At 41.5% G+C, this 27,652-nt stretch overlaps 1 long non-coding RNA gene across 1 annotated transcript in view; it reads right to left on the bottom strand.

Annotated features, from left to right (window-relative positions):
* The window catches only part of LOC142099616 (uncharacterized), a 144,281-nt gene that overhangs the window by 47,226 nt on the left and 69,403 nt on the right, over positions 1 to 27,652 (bottom strand). Inside the window, exon 2 of the long non-coding RNA XR_012678581.1 lies at positions 16,280 to 16,375. This is a non-coding gene — a long non-coding RNA (uncharacterized LOC142099616). The remainder of the gene's footprint in view (positions 1 to 16,279; positions 16,376 to 27,652) is intronic.

Raw genomic sequence — 27,652 nt, 5'->3', positions numbered from 1 at the left:
GGAGGGGAGAAGACAGAGCAGAGAGGAGCAGCTTCATGCAGGTAAGTTAACGAAAGACATGGGGAGCAGAGGGGAGGGAAGCGCAGCGCCAATTTTGACAGGGGGGCGCCGATTTTTAAAGGGGGGGCGCCGATTTTTAAAGAGGGGGGGCGCCGATTTTCACACTGTGCCTAGGGCGCCAAGGACCCTAGCACCGGCGCTGACAATAAATATTATAAGTAAAGCATTTTTTCCTTTGCTGGCCCTACCATACTTGAGGCTTTACTGTCCCTGTTAAATAAATAAATCACCATAGCCCCTTGGTGAAAGCAAACGCCATCGATAGTCTTCACTAAATCCATTTAAAACTCCAAGAGAATGGACTTTTTCTCACTTTCTTAAATAGGCCCTAAGTCAGTTTGTGCACAATCCCAAAAAAGTGAGAGTTGTAAGACAATGTCAAATGAGATCAGGGGATAATGATTTATATAATGCATCTTGTAAGGATTCAGTATAATGTCCCTTTAATCTTAATGTAAAGAGACACACCAAAGCTTGTATTCCAATTACATACGCAGGAACACTGTGGCAGACTTCCAAACACAAATTAACATAAGACACTGCTACTATACACATCAATAACAATCATCAGAGAAACTAGAACTCATAACACACTATTTTAATGGAATTATGTAGCAGTTTAGGTTCAGAGACCTTGGACAATCAATAAACCGGAGTAAGAGGATGTGAAACTGTAGAAGAAAAGAGGAACACGGAATTTGGATTCAAAAGTTGAGAGGTTCTGTTCCAAACCTGGTCATATACGACTCCAAGACTGATCTCTACAGCAAGTCACATAATAATGTGTAGAGACCCATCTCCGTAACATGTTAGTTGATAGCTAAATCTATATCCATTGAAGGAAACAAGAGCATTGCAGACCCCTTGGGGACATGTGCTTTTAACGGCAGGGTCATCACTTTGACCCCTCATTTTATGACATTTTACAGGCCACTTACAAGAAACTGTGATAAACTATTCTGACATCATTCTCCTCCTTGCTCAGGTCGTTTCTACTCTGGGAACATTTTATTAACCACAAGGGTATTTTTTATTTTTACGAAAATGTCTCCTCAGCGTGTGGCAATAAAACCTTTCCTATATTATGATGATAAAGACAGAGTCTTTTTTTTACAAGATATGACCACCATGTAACGGCTCATTAATATTCAAATGAATTAAAGTTCTATTATAAACTGTGTCTACGCAGCAAATATAAGCACAGCGAAACATGTTTAGTGTCTGATCTGCTTATATACTGCGGGCATGATCACATGCTGTTTTAAAGGTCGATGTTCAAAATCAATGCCCCTGCAAAACTCTGGAGTAAGAAATCTTGTGCTCTTCAGCTCTTGCTTATTTACAACTCCCATAGTCCTCAGATAAACATATACAACAGTTTCCTATTGCACCACTTATAGAAGATCACTGTAACAGTGATGTGCAGGCTTTATTGTCAAGCTGCAAGTAGCAATCACTGGCCACATGCTTTGTGAAAAAATGGAATTGTAGAATAAAGCTTTCGATGCTTGAAAAGCAATCTTGTAAAAGCATTGGAGGGCTGTATTTAGCCCACACATAACCAGTTGAACGGACTTTTGTTATGAGATAAGACCACTAATGCCTTAATGGCAAGGAATTGCAGACATGTATTGTTTAAAAAGTTAATTTAGCACAGGACCAGTAGTGCAATGTAACTATGGCACCCAGTGATGTAGTTGTATCTGGGCCATCACTCTAAGTATATACAGTATTCCTATATATGATTTTAAACGTGTATATCCCTGTCTTAAATACATCAGGGGACAGCTAGACTGTGCTTTATTGTCACATTTGTACATTTTAGTCTTTTATTACTTTACAATTCATACATATATAAACTACACATTTAAAATGTGTACCTGAATGATGCAAAATGGGATCTATTGAAAATAATGCACAATACTCAAATTTTGGCACCTTTGAGGCAGGGGCGTGCTGGACCGGGGGGCAGGGGGGCAGCGGGCACCCGGGCCGCTCAATCTTACGGCTGTTCGGGCCGGCCGCCTCCCCCCGTCCCCCGCCGTGGATGCAATAATTTTACCGGCGGCCGCATCGCGTCGCGATGTGGCCACGTCAGCGCACAGGAGGCCGCATCACATGACACGCGATGCGGCCGCGTCATTATGATGTCATGTGTCATGTCATGTGACATGTCATGTCATCACATGTCATGTGATGCAGCCACCTGTGCGCCCCCCGGGCTGAAACCTCCCAGCCCGCGCCTGCTTTGAGGTCATGTAACATGCTGTCTTGAAAGATTTTAAAGTAGAGATGCTCAGGCTCGGTTTTCTGAAAACCGAACCCACTCGAGCTTAGGGGATCCGAGTAAGCTCGCAAGTCGGCTCGGTACTTTTGCGCATCCTCAGATCTGAATCGAGGCAAAACATCATCGTTGGGTTGTCAGATCTCGCTGGTTTTGGCTTCCACAAGTACCTCCCTCCCCAGGAGATCTAGTGCCATTGCTCATACAGAAACAGGGGTAGAAGTGTTCTTGTCACTCTCCAGTCTCCAGTGCCATTGCTCAGTGCCATTGCTCATACAGAAACAGGGGTAGCAGTGTTCTTGTCACTCTCCAGTGCCATTGCCATTGCTCACACAGAAACAGGGGTAGCAGTGTTCTTGTCACTTTCCAGTCTCCAGTGAGATTGCTCAGTGACATTGCTCACACAGAAACAGGGGTAGCAGTGTTCTTGTAACTCTCCAGTCTCCAGTGCTATTGCTCAGTGCCATTGCTCATACAGAAACAGGGGTAGCAGTGTTCTTGTCACTTTCCAGTCTCCAGTGAGATTGCTCAGTGACATTGCTCACACAGAAATAGGAGGGGTAGCAGTGTTCTTGTAACTTGACAAAAATTGACTGGAAATAACTGGAAATTAATATTATTGAGGTTAATAATAATGTAGGAACAAAAAAAGAGCCAAATTATGTGATTATAGCAAAAAAAAAAAAAAAAAAAATGGGATTATTTTTGGAGATTTCCATGGGGAATTTGCAAATCACTGTTCAGTAGATATTCCATGCTGTATACCTCTCAATGCAGAAATCATTGATGTATGTACATTTTTTTGTGTAGAGGATTTAAATAGTGGAAAGCTTACATGGACTTTAGTAGATTAGAGGAGTTGGGAAGGAGCAAAGAAAGGAGGTGTAACGATACTGGTGGTATTATCTGAAGCCCAATAGCCGAGTAGATATCCAGCGAGTAGTCATACGTTTGCCGGGTCGGTACACAAGCAGGTAGTCACAGATGCAAGGTAGAGTAGCAAGTATCAGGAGCTGAGCAAGCAGAACACTCAAGCACATATCTGAACCAGGAAGTGCCATTTATAGGCCAAAACAGGAAACGGGATCCAATATGGGTTCTCTTTGATGCCAAACTGGCCATCTTGGATAAGGGCAAATCTAAGGGCAAGTTTGCAAATAAAGAGACCTCTAGTGGTCGGAGGTGCAAATGTCAAAGTAATTTCTTATATGAGGAGGGATATTTCATACACATGACCACATAGCCACTACTCCTCAAGTCACTGTGAAGAGCTCTGCTACACCACTTAATGATGAGGGGAATGCTAGGGGCAGGATGAGGAACAAATAAGGGAATTTCTTAAATATGTAGCAGATTTTAGATATAGTGCTACAAATTACTATATACACCGATCAACCACTGCATTAATACCACTGACAAGTGAAGGGAATGACATTGTTTATCTCGTCAAAATGGCATCTGTCAAGGGGAGGACAGCAAGTGGTCAGTCAGTTCTTGAAGTTGATGTGCTGGAAGCAGAAAAATAGGCAAGCCATAAGTCAGAGCCATGGAAGCCATACCTTGCATCTTACAGTACTTAAGAGATCTGCTGCTATCATCTTGGTGCCAGATACCACAGGACACCTTCAGAGGTCTGGTGAAGTCCATGCCTCGACAGGTAAGAGCTGTTTTGGTGGCACAAGGGAAACCTACACAATATTAGGCAAGTGGTTTTAAAGTTGTGGCTGATCGGTGTACATCATCATCATCATCATTATCTATTTATATAGCGTCACTAATTCCGCAGCGCTGTACAGAGAACACACTCACATCAGTCCCTGCCCCATAGGAGCTTACAGTCTAAATTCCCTAATATACACACACAGACAGACAGAGCGAGAGACTAGGTTCAATTTAATATCAGCCAATTAACCTACTAGTATGTTTTTGGAGTGTGGGAGGAAGCTGGAGCACCCAGAGGAAACCCACATAAACACAGGGAGAACATACAAACTTCACACAGATAAGGCCATGGTCGGAAATCAAACTCATGACCCCAGTGCTGTATATTTAAAGGACTTTCAGTTCCCCCTGAATATCCCCATACCAGAAATTTACATTTACAAAACTCTAGTAACCTCAGTGACCTTTCTAAAGAAGCATTTACTGTACTTTATCATAGCATTCAATCACGGATAATGCCAACAGGGATTGAAATACAGTACAGAATGTCTACTCCGGCAGAATACGAATTACCTTTAGGAGAGAACTATAAGCTACGGCTTGCATTGTTTCACAGTTGAGTTGTTTGAAGACAGGCTGCCCATTACATACAGCAGCTGCGGGATTCGGCTTTTCCTCTCACTCATTTTTAAGCCCTCTCTACTCCACCAACTAATTTTCAATATTTTCCTCATTATCAGCCAGAGGCTCTGAACATATTGTCATATGTAGTTAGTTTGGGCAACTAAATGTAAACAGCCGAGAGATAGCAGCAGTAACAGGAGGACACACACACCTGGGTAAACCATGAGACAGTGTTGGTATATGAATTACATGACTCGTGATTTAAAACATTATTATAATGTAATTGGTAAGACGTTTACAGAGTACCATTGCCAGGGTCCCATTGCTGCTGGACAGACAATCTATGAACGCCATGCGCAGTGTAGACATGGGGCATTGCACCCTCTTAGTTTAATTACATGATATGATGATTGACCTTACGTACGGCAAGTACTGTGTAGGCAAAGTGTACATACACCCAGATTCAAATGGAAACGTATCTTGAGACATGCTTGTATTTGAATATGACTGGAACAGCGCTCAAGTTCCGCGCTCTTTTCGAAAACACAACTTGCGTTCAAGTTGTGTTCCGATTTGAATCAGGCCCACTAAATTAACTTTTTTTATAAACAATATCTTAAATCTAACATTACATATTCTATTCCTACAAGAGCGCAAGACACTTGAAGAAGGGAATGAGATCACTGAACACATTTATATAGCACAACATTACTAAAAATTATACAATGTCTCCTCAGACTTCTTTTAAATTTGTGGTTTGGGCGCACATTACGGTAGTGGGCACGCTGAACTTGCCTCTCTTCCAGGGAATTGGCTATAGTCTCGGTACAGGTACCGCCCCTGTGGGTTGCCTTGTGGTTGCTTTCCATCTAGCCCAGAGGATGAGCGGGTTCTGTAAGCCCAGGACGCGGTGTCCCGCTAAGGTGGATATGTGCATCTGGGGTGTGATTGGTTGTCCCCCACTTGAACCCAGGGGTTTGATTGGTTGTCCCCAGTTGATGAGGTCCCAAAGGTTAATACTGGGACAGTTGGGTATTGCCTGGCAGACGTCGCACTGACTGCTTTCTTCTCCACCACCATATTTAAATACATTATTTAGATTTGCCACACTCAGGTCTCGTGTCAGTTATTTAAGGTTATAGTTAAAGGGTAAGACGGTAAAGGAAGTCATGATATCAGCCATTAAGCCTTTTATATCCTGTGATCTTGTGTCTTCAAGATAAATGTAATCTGTTCCATTTGTTCACCTTCTGGTCGGAAAAAAAAAAATCAATATTCCACATATAAAGTAGTGTGAAAGGGAGAGAATCAGAGATAATAAATGAAAATAAATCACATTAAACAAATTAGTGTCCCGACCTTAAAAACTATTACATGTCACAGCTTGTGAACAATGAAATTTAACCCTTTGGGGCAGAGGACTTGCCGGGTACATGTTTTATTAAGTGACCGAGTTATAAATTAAAGAAGGGTCGCATTCAATTATTAGATGACCTACAATCAAACCAATGATGTGATGTTTCAATGGACAGTTTGTTTTACTATTGCAGTAATATAACTATTTCTCTCCCACACGTCAAATTTACAGAGCAACCATTATGCCATCAATATGCAGACCCTGAAAAGTGTAATTACCTAGACCTTGTTAGGTATTATAATTATATTCTGTATTGAATATAGTCTGTTTTGTTAAATGGAACATCTTATAGGATGATTATATCAATGTGCCGAAGCAGTGTGTTAGCGTCTGCTGTTCAACAAGACAGTCGCAGTGAATCTCGGGATACCATTGTTGTAGAGATCTGATTGTCAGGAGGCAAATATCTGTGAAAAAAAAAAAAAAAGCAATATATTCCCTTTATTAAAGGCTTTTCATACATCAGTCTCAAATACTGAATTGTATGCAGTGCCGTATGGGATTTTACAGCACAGGAAAACAGTCTAATTTTAGCTGGCACATTAGTAGGAATCCTTGTGCAGCTCAATGACTGTTGCCATATGTTAGCAGGATGCAGAACTCACCATATTGTGCAAAATATTTAGAGAAAATACATTTGACCCATAAATTCCCTGTACTTTTGGGAATAGCTCTACACTGCACCATTTCTCCTCTATTTCCCAGTCACTTTTCCAAATCATTACCTCTCCTTCCCTCAGCATTTTTATAATTAATTTGTGGTCTCAGTGAAATTGCCAATGGCATACCAACCCCCCCCACCCTCCTCCTGTAAAGATGGAGGAATGCGCTATCATCACCACCAGGACTGAAGTTCATTTAGATGAAGAATCCAGCACCGGGTGTCTGACAGCTTCAAACCTCACTGACAGCATGCAGTAGCTCCAGTTGACAACAGCCTCTGCATGTTCCAGAGAATCCACAAGCTACTGTATATTTCCATACGTGGCTAATTTAGCCTGTGCACAAATGCAACATTTTCATTAGGAAATATAGTTATCCAATCAGCAGAGGAACAGCTTTCTATGTAGATCCTAATCACTCGTTGCACTCTGGAAAAACACTACATTGGTGTGCAAATTAGCTGAATAGAAATCTGCTGTATGAATAAAACAAGTATCATTACTTATTAAAGAAGATACACTCGGTCTGTATTTATTACTGTCATTTTGCTCAGAAATATGAGATACTGTATTCATGTTTCACAGACCCTGCTATTACAGTTGCTGTCAGAAGAAAAAAAGCTCCTTTTACATAAATAATAAAAACATAAATGTGCAAGTGAGATAAATAGTACAAAGTATAATTTGCTGAAAGTTTGATCAGTTCAAAAAAAAAAAAATCAAGTTAAATTTGATAAAGTAAATCAGGTGCAAATATTTGTAGTGATGGAAAGTTTGATGTACACACAGATCTGAGTAAAATCAGGAGGTAGGTACAATCATAAAGTAATACAATACAATGCAAACATCAGAGTCACTAACTGATATAATTGATCCAGGTGAGAAGAATGAGCAGGGTAACAATCTGGGGTTGTGGTATAAACAGGGTTGTGTGGGGAAGCGGGAATGTTGGAAGGACAAAAGAAAAAGTAGAAAATGAAGGGGAAGAGGTATCCAGAAGAAGCCACCGCACCTGTACATAGTAAAGTTAATATATGCATGCCCTCACAATGGGATAGGTGATCTTAAATTATGATATGTCGCTCAGGTTGGAAGGAATATTTAACAAAGTATGTCATGTACTCCATTCGGTAGATATTCCATAACCTATTGAGTGCTGCTTGGTGTAAGGAAGTTGAAGGGTATTTCCATTTAGCGGCAGGTTGGCAGGTGGTTGCAGCGCTTATGTGCCTGATTAGCTTGTTTTGGTGGTGAAAAGCTGAGGGCAGCAAAGCCGAGAGGAAGATTAATGGAGCTTGGAACATCCAGTTGTACCACTATGAGGATGAGATTCCTTATACCTCTCTAGAAGTTTGTTAGATTTTTACATTCCCACCAGATTTGTAGAAAGGAGCCTTTTTGGGAACAAAATTTGCAACTGTCAAGGGTGGAAAGGTATACAGTGACACATGAGTCTATAAGTGTTTTCTTTTGTTTTTACACATATGGAATTCACCAAAGGACCATAAGTAGTTAGCACAGAGTAATTTGGGGAGATTATTCTTGGTAGATGCACAACATAAACAGAGAGATGCAAAAGTTATTTCAGATGGGCCAAGTGGGGGATTATTGAGTTCAATTGGATGGCCACTATTTTAGCATAAATTTCCATATCAACATTGAGTAATGAGATGGGCCAGTAATTATTTTGTAGAGTCAAGAAGACAATATTAGCTTTTGTTGTCACAGAATTGAAGGCTACCCCTCTAGAATGGTGTTGAATAGGTCAGTCAGCCTGGGTGGCTGAAACTGGGACAGGTTATTGAAGCCAAATTAAGAGATTTAATTGCCTGGAGGGTCTCTTCTAATGTGGTGTCATCATTAAGGATGGCTGAACGTTTTGGTGGGATCTTAAGGGATGGTGACTGGTGATAAATAGGTGTCTACAGTGCCATTGTATATATCATCTAATATCTTGGATGGGTCGTAAGTACCCAATTGTGGGTTTTTGGGCAGCACAGTGGCTAAGTGGTTAGCACTTCTGCCTTACAGCACTGGGGTCATGGTTTCAATTCCCGACCATAGCCTTGTCTGTGTGGAGTTTGTATGTTCTCCCCATGGGTTTTCTCCGGGTGCTCCGGTTTCCTCCCACATTCCAAAAGCATAGTTTGTGTATGTACCTAACCTAATTAGTTCCCTACTGGGCTCACTGGTCAAACTTTCAAAACAAATTCATATCCAAAGGTTTAATATTTTATTCTGGGCCTCCGCTATTATAATTTCGGTATCTATTATCGCCTGCGAGCCATGTAGCGCATCTGTCTTACTTTTCAGGTCGTTATTTATGGACTATAGCACATTTTATTTCCTGTTGAATACCGCCTTGATCTCCTGTACCAGGTTCTTGATTAGCAGACGTGCCTTGAAACCCAGTTTCACATCCAGAGGACGAGAGGAACTAGGATATTCCAGAGGGTCCGGAGGTTTTAAATCCATCAGTCTTTACTTTCTAAGAATTGAGCTGTGTCTAGCTATGTGTTCTTTATATTTCGATGAACCATGGCTGATTCATGTTAGCTGTGATGCTCCAAGTGAGAGATTCAGGAACAGAGGGTGGAGAATTGGGTTGGGGAGGAAGGTATTGGACATTAATCTTCCATTTTGAGCCCTCTCAGGTCATCACCTTACTAATCTAAATCCAGCCTTAGGCTATGAGTAGGTGTCAAGAGGGTGCTCCTATTTATCTTTTCTGAAGCTTATTAATTAAATTGATGTGGGTCTGGAATTGATTTTTTTGTAGGGTCTGGTACTTAACCTACCTTGCTTGGTGTCGGGAAGGCAGAACAAGTGCACTGACCAGCTGAATGTACTGCAGCGATCTCGGCTTGTGAGTGAGAACCAGAGGAAGGTAATGGCTATGTGGGAATTACCAAAGCTTGATACTGCTTTTCCTGATAATGACACTGATGCTGACCATGTGGCTGTGTCTCAACTTGTAGTCCAAGCCGGGGGACTGTCTGACACCACCAATCTCTGCTATGTGAGCTGTATCGATTAGCTGAACCTATGTGAGTACTGAATGAGGCGTTTAGAGCAGGTTATACTGCAAGAAGCCTTATGGGGAATCTTGGGCTTGCCACATGTCTGAGGAGCATTCCCGACTGTGCTTCATGTCCAGGCGAGAACTGCCATCTGCCACAAGGTATGAGGAGACAGTTGGTACGATCAAGCATGAACAGGAGCCTCTAGAGAGTTATATAGCTCCGAGTATCCGCCAGCCAGGGGGTCCCTGTGGCACAAGAAATAGGCGGAAAATTGGCCAGACTTTTCTCTGTCGCAGAAAGGGAGGTGTTAATCAGTTGTATAAGCCAGTACTCCAATGTTTTCTTAGTAATGAACTGAGGTGAACTACACTCAAAGAAGGCCCTTTTTGCTGGTTTTTATGGACAGCCCATTGGGTCACTGGCAACACGTGATTTTCTATGCAGGGATAGGGTACTGGTCTTGGAAACTTGAAAATTTGTGAGGAAGACACTCCCATGAGGAACCGAGGGCACCAGGGCTCTGTTGTTTATTGAAGCTTGATGTTGGCGGATTTTCTTAGTGTGCCAGAGGAGCTTTGGCAACAATGTCCTACTCCATTCAGACCTAGGCTACTCCCCACTTTAACTGCAAGCCTCCAACAGCGAAATTTGAACTTTGAACACAATCGCATTCACTAGTCAAATTAGAAAAATCTTTAAGAAATATTATTATTATTTCAAAATAATTTTAAAACAGTGAACCTCAAATGCAAACCACAAATTTTGAACAGCAAAATTTAGGGAGGAGCCTATTGAAGATTATTCGAGCTTGTTTGTGATACAGTGTACCAATAATTAAAAGCAGTGTAATATAAGTTGTAGAGCCAGAAAATACTCGCATTAAAGAAATTAGTGACCCAAAGCTGAACTGGCCTTAAAACCCATGATGCGTTATGCTGGCCGTCATAAATAAAAAATTGTGGTAAGATAAAATAACAAGTTACAGTCAGCCCATATTAACATATCGACCTCTACTTAATGCCATCCAGAACCACATAAGTCCTATTTTACAGATAATTTCTTTTAATTAAAATATCCGTAACATTAACTGACAAACGTCTCTAGAGATATGTAAAGCTTTGTCCTACTCGCGCTACCTCATCGTGGCCAACATGTAAAGACATTGTTTGCAGATGGTCTCATATTAAATACTTTATTCCCTGAACATCTGTATTTATTAACTCCATGTCTGCTTTTTACTCACCCGATCCTGCACAATAGTTTCCAGGCATCTTAGATAATTACTGAATTAATTACCAGCTGTATGAGCTACACCTATAAAGACAAAATAACTTTTGTAGATTATACTATTGTTGTTATAAATTAATTGACAGGGCAGCTCATATTACATGATGATTTACTAAAGGGGCCCGGCAGGTTGCTACGGAAGTGAAATGCCACGGAAGTGTATTTGTAAGACATATCGGGGTGTGTCCAGTGGCGGATCCAGGGGGGGGGGGCGATCGGGGCATTCGCCCCCCCTAGCAGCAAAAAGCTAGGTCCTAACCGCCGATCAAAACGGGAGGGGCTAAGCGCGAGCAGGGGGGGGCGGGGCTAAATGTGGGCCAGCCAATCAGAGTGGTCCCAGCCAGCGATCACAGCGGGAGGGGGCGGGGCCAATCGCGGGCGGAAGGCGGGGTTTAACGCGGGGCAGCCAATCAGAGCAAAGGAGGGGCGTGATTATGCAAAATCGCCCCCCCCTAAACATAAAGTCTAGATCCGCCCCTGGGTGTGTCTACCATCATCGGAGTTCTAAGGCTGATGGAACTGTATGATTAGCGCTAAGTGCCCCTCACCCCTTCAGAATCCTTCACCCTCAGGTGCTGCATTCACCCCTCTATGCATCTTGTACAGCAAGTGGGAAATGTGGGTGATAAGTTAAGGAAGGGTATGTCAGTTCTGCAGCCGGCTGCTACTCCTCCATGTCAGTGATAGGCTGGGATGTCACAGGCCAGCACCACTCTCCCAGCCTATCACTGACATGGAGGAGCAGCAGCACAGAGATCGCGCTCCTCTGCCTGTATTGTCGCTTTCCTGCTTGCTCTACAAGAGCAGCTGCCAGCACAAGCACTACAGGTAAGAAGCAAGCTCAACCTAATTTAAATGATTAAATGCACAGCCTCTGCTGGCGTTTCTGTGCGTGGGCTCAAGGAAAAGCTAAAACACTAAATTAGGGATGCTCATTCAGGACCTCATTTAGAGTCGGACGGAAGTGTAGGAGTGGGAGTGTGTCGCAGCTTGGTAGGGTATTATGAGTGGCATGCAACCACAGTCGCGTCCCACTTGTAATACCATACCGAGCTGTGAGCAGCTAGTTAACTGCTTGTGCCACCTAATTCCTGCCGCACAGTTTTAGCCCTTTTTTGACATGCGTTGAATCTGCGCCTCACTGCGACTAGGATGTACTTACATGGTCACGTCTTCACAATTCCGCGTTCATCCCATTCTCTCGTAGTGAGCCACAAGCTGTCGCAAGTGTTAATTGCGTCCAAGGTGCAGGCGGATATGGAGCTTGCTGCACATGCGTGATAGTGGTTTTTTGTTGGATGCGCCTAAAACGGACTTTGCGTCCGACTCTAACTGAGGTCCTCAGTGTTTTAGCGCTCCAAAATGCTGGTGCTCTGGTCTCTGGCCTCAGGTATTGAATGTCCTGATGCAGCTGTAATATTCCACTATCCCTGTTTCCAAGCTTCACTTTTGAAGCTGCTACATAAGTAACCTAATATAGCATACAGTATAATAGTGATTGTGTTGAAAAATGTTAATATGGTTTAAATAGAGCAGTCTAATTGTATTTTTCAATGAAAGAAACATGACAATTAAAAGCAGTTTAATAAACCTGAATTGTTTTATCCATGTAAGACAAATGTTATTTTGTTTAATCCACTCAGGAAAAATGTGCACATTAAACAAATGGTGGTATTAACCACTTAGAGGTATGTGGTACCCCAATGACTGGGATATTTTTCAAATATTTGCAATCTGTCCGGGTGCCAGTAATTTTTTTTTTTTTTTTAAACTACCCAAACTAATTGTATTTATTTTTCAGTGCAGTTGGTGATTTCTTTTTGCACAGTTTGTGGGTATGTTTTCTCGCTTTTTGAGTACAGCATACAGGGAAACATTGTCAACAACAGGCAGGGCCGGATTAAGGGAATGGAGGCCCCTGGGCTAAGGGGGCCTCCATTCCCCCGTGAAGGCCCCTCCCCCCGTGATCCAAGCTGATTGCGCGCCCCCCCCCCCCCCTGATCGGAGCTGCCGGAGCTGCCCACGCGTCCCCCACCCCCCCGGCACTTACCTCCTTCTCCGGCACGCTGTGCTCTCTTTACTGAGGAGATCTCGTGAGAGTGAGACTCACGAGATCTCCTCAGTAAGGAGACTACAGCGCGCCGGAGAAGGACTACAGGGAAAGTGCTCAGCAGCACTGATCGCGCCGGGGGCGCCCCCACCCCTGACCGATCAATACTGCTGCTGAGCACTTTCAAGGGCCCCCTGGATGCCATAGGCCCCAGGGCTGTAGCCCAGTTAGCCCTATGGTTAATCCGGTCCTGACAACAGAGTAAAGCAAATATAAACATGTAATATAATATACAGATCACCTTTTAAAGGGCTTGTGTAATATATTTCTGCTTGTTTTCTTCTAGAAATGAATGCATTATAAAACCAGTATGATGGTATATTTTCATATATGTTTCATTTGGTAGGAAAAGATGGCTAACATCAGCTTCAATCAAGTACATAACACACCATAGGACCCTTGCTGTAGGCAAACATTCAAATGCTAGGACTACAAACTAAGGAGTAAAGATCTTTTACAGATGACGAGGTTAAGCCGCTCACCGTGTCCTAATGGTAACTAAACGTGGTGGGGCTAGGTGACAGCCCAAATCAGTCATTGTTCTGTGAAACGCTTCATTACCACATAGAAAATAAGCCTGAGGCAAAGAGCTCAGGTCTTTGCAAAGATCACATTGTCATACGACACAATTTCTTGTTCGCAACTAATATACTCTGTGTCTGGAAATTCATATTTAACCTTTCTTATGAGAGAATTTGTTCCATTTACGTAGACTTGTGTTTTACGAGATGAATATATGTAAATGTCACAGACATTGTACCCACCTAGAATGCTTACAGTTCTCTCCTGATTCTTGTATTGATTCATTTTAGTGGAGTTTTCTGTGGCCAACGACAGCAGATACAAAATAGCTACATATATTTGTATATATTTATATATATATTATTTATTATTTATTATTATATATTATATATATTATTTGTATATATATTTATACAGCTATATCATTCACTATATAGTTACTGACATTTTAAAATAACTTCCAACTGCCTTTTGGTGCTGAGAGTCTGGGCACATCATATGTGATTCTAGGCTGACCTTGGTACGTCATTATTCTCATCATAACACATTTACTGAACTAGGTTATAATGTCATTTTTGAATATTCCACTACAATAAGTACTGATAAACAGAGAGGTGAAAGGAACCACGCTCTATCACTATTGCTATATAAAAATTTAGTATATATGTGCATATTGTGCATGGTTTTTAAAAATGTAAAAACTTAGGGGGGTATTCAATTGTTAGCGAGATCGCTGAAATACTCGCGCTCCAAAAATATTACCGTTAATACGGTAATATCTCGATGAATTTCAGCTCGCAGCTCAGCGATCTCGCTAACAATTGAATACCCCCCTTAAAATTGTTACTTTTGGTTATAAGCGCTGCACTCTGAGGTTTTGTTGGTTCTATCACTATTGCTGTTGCAAGACCCACACGATATTCAAGGTATCACTCCTTGAGTATAACTAAATGCAGAAAAAAAAAAAAACAATCATGCGCTCATTGCCTAGTTGTAATTGAAATGTTAAGTGTCTTTGTCATTGCAACCAATTTAAATAATAATGGTTACAATAACTGGCAGAAATATTAAGTGTTAGTAAGTTGGTTAACATAAAAACAAAAAATAAGATTAACACATAAAATGGAGAGCAACCAATCATCAGCTAATTATATAGCACCACTACTTCCACAGCGCTGTACAGAGAACACACATCGATCCTTTCCGCGTTGGAGCTTATAGTCTAAATTCCCTAACACACACACAGACAAAGAGAGATTAGAGTCCACTTGTTAACAGCCAATTAACCCACTAGTATGGTTTTGGAGTGTGGGAGGAAACCGGAGCATTCGGAGAAAACCCACGCAAACATGGGGAGAACATATAAACTCCACACAGATACATCCATGGTCGGGAATTGAATTCTTGACCCCAGTGCTGTGAGGCAGAAGTGCTAACCACTAAACCACTGTGCTGATGTAATGGTTGATATTAAAGGAACAATCGATTGGAGGAAAAAGTATAATGAACTCTGAATTCTCAAATTTGTAACGTTCACATTTATATGCAAGATTAAGTGATTAGTTTTTACCTTTCACAACAGTATCATGTCCTAGATTCCAAAGTAATCCTGATGTAACGATATTCTGTGTTATCATTAGGTACCGTATATACTCGCGTATAAGCCGAGTTTTTCAGCACACTTTTTATGCTGAAAAAGCCCCGCCCCCTCGGCTTATACTCGAGTCAATATGTTTTCCCAGTTTTTTGTGGTAAAATTAGGTGCCTCGGCTTATATTCGGGTCGGCTTATACTTGAGTATATACGGTAACTAGTCTCTCAATAGAAAGTTCAGTATCTTTATACCAATCAAAAATTCATAAGTGTTCTAGTTCAAGTTTACTTTTGTCACCATCATTTATTCACCTTATTCGTTATTCAGATATTAGATGTCTCTTTTTCATCAGGCGTTATGTAGATGGTTCAGATGGGGCTGTAACTAGGGCTGTGCGAGAGGGCAGCCATCCAGGGCGCAAACATGAAGGGGGGCGCAGGGGGTTATTTTACATTAATTTGGTAAAAATTGAGGTTTGAGGGCATAACATGTCCTTTTTGCCCCAGACGCCAACATTTTTAGTTAGTTCTATAGTAAGATGTCATTATATCTTCAATTTATTATGAGTCACTGGCATCGGCAGTGGCGGATCCAGGGGGGGGGGGGGGCGATCGGGGTGATCGCACCCCCCCCCCTAGCCGGGGCTTGCTGCCGGCGGCTGCACACTATGTACAGGTCCGTTCAGCAGTGACAGGCAGGGACAGTGTGCTGCCCGGCTGCTCTGATTGTTTTCTAAACACAATCCGAGCATCCGGGGATCACACTGTCCCTGCCTGTCACTGCTGAACGGACCTGCACATAGTATGCAGCCGCCGGCAGCCTCAGATGTCAAAAAGGGGGCGGGGCCTAAATCGCCCCCCCCTACATCGCCCCGGGTACAAATATTCTCTAGATCCGCCCCTGGGCATCGGATGCAGTTAATGATTCTTGAGGGACGGATTAATGTTTTGAAATCAATGTTCATCAATGGAAATATCTTGTGTTAGTTTGCTTTGTATTTCATTGGTAATGTGAAGTATATGGTTAGTACTTACCTCTGTATGTAGCTTCTTGCGTTGGAATCTTGTCACATTGGCAGAAGATAGACGTGGGGGTGGTGATTACAAGTTCACCTCATTAAAGTAAATGACCTAAACAAAAAACAATATCATTCTAAAATACCTGTTTATTCAAAAGATATAAATTACATATAACAAGAAGGCAGCCTCATCTACCACTTCATACCTACACTTAATATTACTGAAAATGATTTCAACAATTATTTAAATTGGTTACAATGACAATGACACTTAACACTTCAGTTACAGCTAGACAATGAGCCCATGATTGTTGATTTTTTTTGCACTATAATAATAACTTACAAAGCTTCAAGTATAAAATTATTTATTAAGAAATGCAACTAGTATACAGAATAATATAATTTATAATGTGCACTAGTCAGCAATGAAACGAGGTACATTAATAGGGACAAAAATTTTAAATATGTTACTCTCCCAGAAAATTAGGAACAGTTGGTTGGGTTTCTATTACCCAACAGTGATGACAATAACATAGTGGCCTAAATGTGCCATGACCATTTTTTAGAGGACACTGCTCATTTTCCACTATCCCTATCAGACGCTGCCAATTACATCATATTTATCTATATTATATTTATGAGCCTAGCCTTCGAGTTGGACTTTATTACAGATAGAACTAAATAAAGCTTTTAAAGTGTCTATGTTGATCATCACCATTCATCATCACCATTTATTTATATAGCGCCACTAATTCCACAGCGCTGTACAGAGAACTCACTCACATCAGTCCCTGCCCCATTGGGACTTCCAGTCTAAATTCCCTAACATACACACACACACACACACACAGACAGACTAAGGTCAATTTTGTTAGCAGCCAATTAACCTACTAGTATGTTTTTGGAGTGTGGGAGGAAACCGGAGCACCCGGAGGAAACCCATGCAAACACGATGAGAACCTGCAAACTCCACACAGATAAGGCCATGGTCGGGAATTTAACTCATGACCCCAGTGCTGTAAGGCAGAAGTGCTAACCACTAAACCACCATGCTCATCCTCTCTAATATATTGGTTAGCCCGATTTGAATCTATAGGTGGCAGTGTTGACTGTCTGGAGGGGTTTAGTCTGTGCTAAAAGCATTCCACAGGTACCAACCTACTGAACACCAAATCAATGAAACATAACAACATTCTGTATATTGAACTGTTCAATTGTATTTCATTTTTACACAGTATTTAAAATGTGTCTAGATAATATTTTCTTTACATTAAAAGGGAGGATGATGGTGAACATATTGTACCCTTTGTTTTTTTGAACAGAAGTCATGACTGTCCTGTAAAAATGGTACAGTTGGGGGTCTGCACAGGGCTTCAACAAGACCATTCTCCTGACCCCATTCTCAACAGAGAAATAAATACATCTAATATCAGGAAGAGACCAATTAACAAAGATGTTCGTTTACAAATTAGCGGGATATTAGGAAAATATAACAAGAAACGCAAACAAGGTGCAGGCTACTGTCCCCCGTGACTCCTCCACCCTTGGTAGAGATCTGTACCAAGAGATCAAGGTTTCTGTCTGTGATGTTACACCAGACAGATTGAAGATCGTAGACTTCACAACGGTGAACCTGTACTTGAAAAATAAGTCAAGGGGGATATTTATATTGACCTTTTCTTTAGACGCTTGCGTTCAGGAGAGGTGAAGGACTTTCTGAGTGATGTAAATGACATTACGGCTTGCAGCAAACACAACTGCGGAAATTAATTGTCTCAGCGCTCCTCAAACTTCCAGCTCTGGAGTGAGAAGGGGGCATATTATGCACTTGTCAACAGTTCAACTTTGAAATTTATATCATCTTAGGGGATTTTCCATTGCTGCATGCAACTGTACATGGAAACGGCCTACCTTAGCTGCTTGCAACATGCTACTGTGATAATTAACAAGAAATAATTACAATGCACTTGGCAAATTACAGCTTTGCCCTGTGCAGAAAAGACATGTTTTATTTATACTTGCTCCCTAGTGGCAATCTGATTGATCAGGCTCTAACCCTTATATTTAAAGGCGAGATAATGACAGAGACAGTCACTGTGGGACATGGAGTCCTGCAATCCTATTTGCTCCGTGAACGTTACCAGTTACCTGCATGTACTGTATATATAAAATGTATTTCCTTTACAACTCCTGATAAGGTGGATGGTAAGATTTATTGGAACTAAAGGTTTTCCTAATCATTTCTATGCTTAATTTTTGTAAATGAAGGTCAGTATTCATTTTGATTATTAATATTATTTATGTGTTTTAAAAAGGACTAGTCCTGGGGGTAAATGTATTAAGTGCCGATTTCTGCAAGTCACCGTAAATCGGCGAGTTTGCAGTGAAAATTTAAAGCGCAAAACAATGCCATTAACGCCATTGCCGCTTTAAATTTTCACTGCAAACTTACCGATGTCCGGCGACTTGCAGAAATCGGCACTTAATACATTTACCCCTTAGAGTCATTGAGCCTGATTCATCAAGTCACACATACTGAACGCAATGTGCGTTTGTTTTAAAAGGCACATAAATTGCATATACGTACGCCCGATTTCAACAAGGAACAGATGTGAAGATACGTGTGGGGATGAATTCGGGTGTAGGTCTTCTCTGCTCTACTAGATAAGAGACGGGAGGATACGTCCAATACATATGTGGAATGCAACATCACAAAAGAATGCACAGAAAAAAACAAAAACTATTCAGTTAGTATCACCTGTTAATAATATGGACATTAATGATAAAACATTACAAAATAAAAAGTTTTTTGTTTTTTTTCATGAAATACATTTATTAGTATGTTATGAATTTCTACTGTGCATAAAATATCTTTTTTTTATAGTTTCCCCCGATTGTATACACATGTAAAAGCATACACAGCCGTCATCACTAGTTATCGGCACTTATACTAGGTTTGTAGCTGGAGCATACGGCTAAGAAACAATTTCTGGGAGTTCTTCAGGACTCCCTGGAGAGCAGTGCAACCTCCCGATTTCTGGTCCCCCTCATTACTTAATTGGCGGGGGTGGCAGGGCTTAGGGCGCGAGTTGTCTGTCATTGTGGCCCTGCCCCCTGCTGTAATAGGCTACAAAAGTGTGATGTCTAGGGGGCGGTGCAAAATGACGTGATTCATGGAGCCCCGCCCCCACATGCCCACCCCCCTCCTGATCTCCAGCAGGACAGCTTGCCAGAGTTGGCAAGTATGAACTAGGGGCTTGTGATCGCTCAAACCAGTAGTAAGCTATTGGTCTGCGAATACAAATATGCCAGTCAATCTATACAAATGGTGTACCATTATTATCTGGAGACATACAGCTATTCAGAGAGGTAAATACAAATGTGTTATTCTTTGCTATTGCATCACTTTCCAGGAACTACAGTGCATTCTAGTCTTCAGTTATACAGCAATAAAAAAAAAAATCCAAATAAAGGATGCAGAATTTAACGGGTATTCCTTAGTCCCATCTAATGATGTCACTTCTTGTCACACAACTGCATCCAGCTGTTACAAGAGGTGCAAGTGAATGATATCACCAAATGTGTGCTTGCTTGGAGGAAAGGGGAGTCTGCTGTCTCTGGCAGAGGAACGAGGCACCTGTACTTGACATTTCCTTCTGGAATCCTGTGGGATCAGGTAACTGTTTTTCTGATGGGTCATTTACGAAACACAAAGTTCGGAGCTGCAATGCTGCTCTATGTGTACAAGTGCACCTACATGTTGTCACGGTTCAAATACAAAGTGCAGCTCAGGAGCCAGGAATGAGGTGAAAACACACAAAGTTTATTGCTGGAATAACAATCTGATGGTGTAACACTGAATATACAGGAAAATGCAGAAATAAATACCGGGTAGATGGCTGATGTAGGAAAGTGGTAATATGGAGAGCTCCCAGATAGCAGGTAAGCAGTGATATGGAGAGATCCAGTCAGCATGAAACCACAAGCACAGCAGAGGGTAGAAACAACAGGATGGGACAACAATAACCAGCAATAAATGCTGGGAGAGACAAGTACAAGAAGGACACACCCAGGTGCAAGGAATAATTAGTGAACAGGAAGGTTAACTCCTAAAGCACAAGAGGCAGGCATAATTGCAGCACCTCTGGTGATCAGAGGTACTGCTGCTAACACATACAATGAACACAAATACTGCACAGTGCAAAACAAACAGGGACCGCAGGATGCAAGCAGCATTCAAAAGGGAGATGATGCAAAGCAGACGGAGGCAGACCGTGACACATGTCTTTGCACTTCAAGGTGCACACTCCCTTTATCTCATTTAAGTAATATTGCACCCAAATTAAATTCTCTTGTTTTTAATTTAATGCAACTAGGCACATTTCTGTATTTAACAAAGAATGCCCCAAATTCACCCAGCTCCATCAGCTGCACCATAACAGAAGCCTCCATCTTGGCTTACAAATTCATGATCTTCCCCATAAAGTGCAATTCCATGAATGTAGGCGTGCGAAATCACAAAGAGCATTTGTGCTTTGGTTTTCCAGGTTGCAGTTTTGCAGTCTGTTCCAAAACTAGATCCTTGCGCTGACAGCATAAAGCCAGAGGTAAGAGGAAAGTATTTACTGCAGGGAGAACACAAATCAGGTACTGCTGGATAAATTAACAAACATCTGGGTATGGCAGGATAATAAGTGAATGGTAATGAAAACAACACAGCAGGTACAGGAAACTTAGCTGAACAGAGATCACAGCGAGGGCCAGGGATACACAGGAACTGTGAGCTTGTAGAAGGTCCAAGCAAGAGAGATTTCAGGTATCCTCCTGGGGACTGAGTACAAGTGAGAGCAAGGATATCACAAGAACAGAATAAAACAATGTAGGTCCTCCAAAGAAAAAAAAAACCAATGACCAGCAAGGTGCATGGAGAGAAACAGGAATAAATAATCAGAAACACATGTGTGATAATTAACGAGGAGCTGGAGATCAACTCCTGCCAGTGAGGGGGAAAATGTCCATGGTAGAACAGCAGCACCTCTGGTGGCATTAAGGTACTACAGCCAGCAATAAAACAATGGCAAGACTTAACCCAGAGTCCTAAAAGAATGACCCTTATTGGCACAGAATGTATTTTTTTTACCAAACAATAGGTTAAAATACCAACCAGATGGCAACCCTAGAAGAAGTCTAACCCACATCCAAGAACCAATGAGGTTCATGAGAATGCACAGAGAATTATATGTATCTCCAGGGATATTTCACAGCTGAGTTCTGCCGGATCAGGAACCTGGTTAAAATGAGAGTTGGCCGATAAACTGCGGCTCATAACACTATGTATATACTTTTGCAGTAATTAGTGGATCAATATGTACATCATACTAGCTATGACCCTTTTTTTGATGACCTTAGGATCTATTGCATTTTGGTTGTTAGCTATGACCCTGTTTGCACTTTTTTTTAGAAAATCAGCAGTGTGCAGCTCCCATCTGCACATAGGTAATATCAGTTATAGTTGCTCATCAAGATTTACAATATCCAGTCAACCAATACACTCTTTAGAGGGAAAATGGGCATGGGAAAACCCCCAACTTTGCAGTAAAATAATCTCATTTAAGTTTTTAGCAATATAACCATTTAACTACCTATTCCAGAAGTGTCAACGTGCTCCTTGAAAATCTAACCTACAAACTGTCACATAAGAACAGATGGGTTGGTAAAACATTTAACATTTCAGTATAAATATATTACACCGTTTTAAAAAAAAGTGACAAAATATATCCAGGCAGAGGAGAAATTTTCTACCACTTCCTCAGGTTCTCAGAAGCAGATCTCCCTGTCTATCCACCAGCACAAATTAATCTAAGACTTTTTTTTTTTAAAAAAACCCATATACTACCATTAACTTTGTCATTGTCTCTACGCACTTAAGTAGATCTGAAAGAACTCATATTATCAATTGGTTTTAATATTTCACCATGAAGTTACCTGATAAGGTTTTTTTTAGAATGACGAATTAAAAGTGAATTTTTAACAATATATATTTGCGATCTAGTGGACTGCTGAGGTTTCCTCCCACACTCCAAAAACATACTGGTAGGTTAATTGGCTGCTATTAAAATTGACCCTAGTCTGTGTGTGTGTGTGTGTGTGTGTGTGTGTGTGTGTGTGTGTGTGTGTTAGGGAATTTAGACTGTAAGCTCCAATGGGGCAGGGACTGATGTGAGCGGGTTCTCTGTACAGCGCTGCGGAATTAGTGGCGCTATATAAATAAATGATGATGATGATGATGATGATGAAGTGTCTTTTTTTCTCGTTTCCAACTCTGGTCTTTGTGAACATATAGAACTCATATTATACCAACAGTCTTGTATGACAATACCAGGAGGTGCCTAGATTATACCAACAGTACGTATATGAATATGTACCAGCTAGTGCCCTCATTGTACCACCAGTGCCCAGATGATCATATGCATGGAGGTGACAATTTTGACCAGCTAGTGCAAGAAATTAGAATTAGAAATTGTCATCAGTGTGCATACAATTATGTACCAGTCTTCGCCCATATTGTGCCCTGTGCCCAAAGGATTATGTACCTACCTTTTCCATTTTGTTTTAGCGGTGCCCATGCGATTAGCCATTTCCCGTATTGTAAAAGCAATGCCCATAGATTTTGTACCAGTCTTTGCCCAGATTGTGCCAGAGATGCTTTGTGCCCTTTTCATAATACATACAAATCCGTACTTAAATTAACACTGCTATGCATAGTGCATGGTGGGTGTCTGGCTCCTGATACCAAAGGAGGAATGGTGACCACTGGTGTCTTACTCATGTACTGGTCAAGTAATGCAGCAGATGGCAAAGACAAATTTACTTCACGGCCCCAAGAACATGCCAATGCAACTTTATGCAGTGTCAAGGCATGAGACGTGACTTATCCTTAACACTGGCAAACACAAACAGAACAAAATAGGGCTTCATCCTTTCATAAATTGAGCATTAAGGAATTACCAAAGTGCAAAAAGCCCTATTGCCCTCTTATGCATGGAAAACCTATGTATCACAGCGTTAACAGAAATAATAGACTGAAAAAACTATGAATACAATAAATGTTTTTTTTCAGTCTGAAACATTTTCAAATTAATATATTTGTAAGTTAAACTATAATAATCTTTATTAGCGATATTATTATTTGCATTACTATTATTAGTAGTAGTAGTAGTAGTGGTATCCTTTATAAAGGACATATTGTGTAGCTGTCAGGCGCCGTCCCCGTTTCTCCTCTCCTGCCGGGGACGGACACCACTCTATACTTCCTAAGCGCCCCATTGCTAGGCAACGGGACGCCTTCTGTGGCCAGGCTCTGGGCGCATGCGCGGCTGTTGATTTGGCATGTAAAAACAGAGAGTATTTTTAACTTATGTGCAAAATAGAAAACTAGTTTTCACCCCTTGCATTGCAACATGTTTTTGTCCAGGAGACTTTAGTAAGAAATTTCTTGCCTAAGTTCCTTAATGAATCAGGGCCTAGCTCCTAAATGACTAAGAAACTGCATAATTGAAAACAGTCAAGGATAGGCCTCCAGAAGTCTCTGTGTAGAGTTGGGCGTGATGGGGAGTGGCTCCGCAAATTGCATCATTTTGGCCCCGCCCTCTGTGACTTTTTTAGCACGGAGGGCGGGCCAAAATGTTGTGATTCCCGAAGAAATGCATCATGGAGGCTTCAAATCTGCCCACTTCACTAGGAAGTGGGCAGATGCGGGAGGATTGTCAGCTCTCCCGGGAGTCCGGGAGACCTATCCAGAATTCGGGAGTCTCCCAGGCATTCCGGGAGAGTCGGCAAGTATGAGAAACTGTAAACAAAGGTTCAGTTTGTTCATTTCTGCCACTAAATGATGTACTTCTATTAAAAGATTATATTGCAGCATTTTAAAACACAACTATTCTTGATGTGATAAAATGTTTGCCAGATAGAACACTGTTCTTCATCTGAGCTCTTTTCATTTTATTGCATCTGAAATACACATGCTCACAGGACTGTAATCTGAAGTGAGGTTTATTTCTGCTAATGGCCTCTTAGTTGTCCTAATCAATATAAAGTAAGGATGTGCTATTTCATGTAATAATGCCAAGGACAATGTACACAACAGTATTCAGTAGATGCTTTTAGCACTCTTCAAACCCTAGCTAAAACTCATGCAATTTAGAATTATGTTTGAGATAATGAAGCCATGCTTCCGTTGTGAAGTTAGACGAAGGCTATATAACAAAGCATTGCTGGTGTTGAGCTATTTCACAGACCTGAAAAGATAAAACACCAATTGCATCTATGATAGTCTTACAATGCATATTCCACCTAGCTTGATGGCTTGGGCAGTAAACATTTTCAATGTTTGGAGACACCTATTCCGAATTGATCAGAACCAACGGATTAAAGATGAGTCAATTTTCAGCAATGGGCTGATAAGTGACATATTTCTATTCTCAACATGAAAACGTGACAGCAGGAAGGAGGAATGTATATAACACATTTACACAAGGTGAGGATGATTATTCTGTATATAAACATATGAATAATAATAAACTGTATGTGAATATGGAATGGAATTAAGGAGAAAAAAAATGGGTTATCCATGTAGTTCCACTATTGTGCTCTTCAATTGTATTCCGTAAATCTATATTGTTAAGATAGCTGATGTCATTGGTATGATATAATGTATGTATCTTTTGTTTATAAAATATTTTTGGAATGTTAAAGTGAATGATGTCATTTTTATAACTTGACTTCAACCTCTACATCTGATGCTTAAACTGGCAATTCACACAGGAGATAATTTATGAAGCTCATCCTATGCAGGAGCGGGCTGGCAAATTTCAGCCCGGGGGGCGCACAGGTGGCCGCATCGCGACATCATTGATGAAGCGGCCGCATCGCGTGTCATGTGATGCGGCCACCTGTGCGTAGACCCGCCCGCATCGCCTGTCATGTGATGCGGCCGCTGGTAATATTCAGGTAATATTGCATCCACGGGGGGGGAAGGCCGGCCCAAACAGCGTTTATACTGAGTGGCCCGGGGGGGCGATGCCCACCTGCCCCCCAGCCCAGCCCGCCCCTGATCCTATGGCACCGCAAATCCACTTATCCTCTCCTCCATATGAAGCTGCCTCCGCATAGTAGACCTACACCATAGAAGTGAAAAGATCTTTAGGAAGTCCACTGTAAACGTCACACCAAAGTCCAGCCTACTACCACTTTAGTATAGCCCAAAGAAACATTCACATTTTTCTCCTAACATATTGCTTGACTTATTTATTTAAGCCATAATGAAAACTAAGACAGTTTTGACAACATTGCCACCCCAGTGTACCCAGTCCCCCTGCTCAGTATACCAAAAGGGTAACTAACAACAAGGCACATAGGTCATAGTCTAAATCGATATCCCACCGAAAAATGTCCATAATAAACTAACCTCCAGCTCACTACAGACGACCACCATTAAATCCCTATGACCCTGGACTCTTCTTCAGTTTGGTCATTTCAATTTGGCCCTTCATCATGAGTGACTGGGTCTTTATTTTATGGGGACTTTTGGAGTCTGCTTTGTTCCCCCCATATGGACTATAAAGAATGAAGCAAAGAGAATAAAGGAAATAATATATTTTCTATTTATTTAATATTTTATTTAAGTAGTGAACAAGGGTTTTGAGGGTGTAGACTCCGGGGGTAGGAGTGCAGGGTGGGGGGGGGGGGGGGGGACTAGTTTTTACAGCCCTCTACCCGCCACTCAGGACCCAGACGTGCACTGGAAAGCCTGAGCATGTTTTCCACTATAATAGTTGCACCCCTGTGCTTTTGGTCTCACTTTTATAGTGGAAACCGGCCCAGGTTACCTAGCACTGGGCCTGTTTGTAGATTTGGGAGGAGGGGAAACACGCTGCCCATTCTTTAAATACTTTACTTTTTACTACGCAGTGCATTATTATTATTATTAATTTTTATTTATAAGGCGCCACTAGGTATCCGTAGCGCTGTACAGGGACAGACGGAAACACGATACAGGGAGAGACAGCACGGAACAGTTAACAAAAAGCACAGTAACTCGGAAGCTCAATGTACAGCTAGATGAGAGGTGAGAGCCCCCAGCGGTGTAGCTAGAGGGGCAGAAGGGCAGGAGGACCTCACGGAGGAGACAAGGAGCTGGAGAGCAGAGTTAAGGTGGTGGAGAACAGGAGGAGAGGAGGCCCTGCTCGAAGGAGCGTACAATCTAAGGGATCTCATTGTATATGAGAATAGGTTGAGACCCGATCTCTAACAGCTCAGAACTGGTGCAGTATTCAAGTCCTTTCGTGGAAGGGAAATACGTGGCTCCACATAAGGAGGCGCTATATGCGCATAAGGAGCGTGCTCGTCTGTACTTCTGGTGGATCACTTTCACTCCTCCCAACTGCACCCCTTTGCCTGTGAATATTTCTGTTCAACTGGAAATGCAGCCATTCTGTTCTGCAAATTGATACTCCATGGAAGAAATCTAGACACATAAGCACAAATTGAGGTACACAGCTGGCCCAAAATCGGATTGACATTGGTCTAGATCTGAAAAGTCTGAAAGTGTGTGTGGTCATCGGCTGATCTCACCAGTTGGCCTCCTTAGGATCCACGTGGTCCACCCGAGTTGAGCACTAAGATCTGTGCTAATTGGACGCACACATATGTAACCAAACTGGGCATAGGCACTTGGAATAGGTGGCTGGTCTGTCTGTGTATGGGCAGCCGTGTTCATTTTCCTGGAGATGTGAATATATTCTTCACCCATCAGGAGATGACCCTGGGGAACCGCTGCTTGTCTCACCAGTGACAGCAAGTAACAATAAAGGTTGTCGAATCAAATCTGTTTATTGGTTTAACGATAAAAGAGAGTAGGTGTAATGGGTGTTAAAATGCAGAAAACAATAAAGCATTGTAACTGTGTTACAGCAAAATAACAATGCTGTGTCATATGTACATATACACTAGAGGCCTCATGTAGCCTTGGATGCATTTGCACCCCAAACATAAACAGGAAAAGATGCACACATTAGTAATTACATTGATATGTTCAGATTTACTATCATTTAGACAAAATTTAAGTTGCTAGCAGAACCTCTTTGGATTGTGATATTCAAAATCTTTTAAACACACCTTTATTCTCTTCTTGTTTTTCACATATAATTTTCTCTCTGTCGTTTAACAAATGTAACCAATAAGTGGAGTTTCAATCAATATTTTGTAATTAATGAAATAAAGAATATTGTCTTAAATAAGAAAACATTTTCTGTGCATTTAGAGTGTCCTCTTTATAATAGTCTATAAATCCATATTATAAAGAGTCACACTAATTAATGAAGTATTAATG

Source organism: Mixophyes fleayi, chromosome 8 (genome assembly GCF_038048845.1).
Source record: "Mixophyes fleayi isolate aMixFle1 chromosome 8, aMixFle1.hap1, whole genome shotgun sequence".
Taxonomy (NCBI): Eukaryota; Metazoa; Chordata; class Amphibia; order Anura; family Limnodynastidae; genus Mixophyes; species Mixophyes fleayi.
This window is presented reverse-complemented; position numbering and strand designations above follow the sequence as displayed.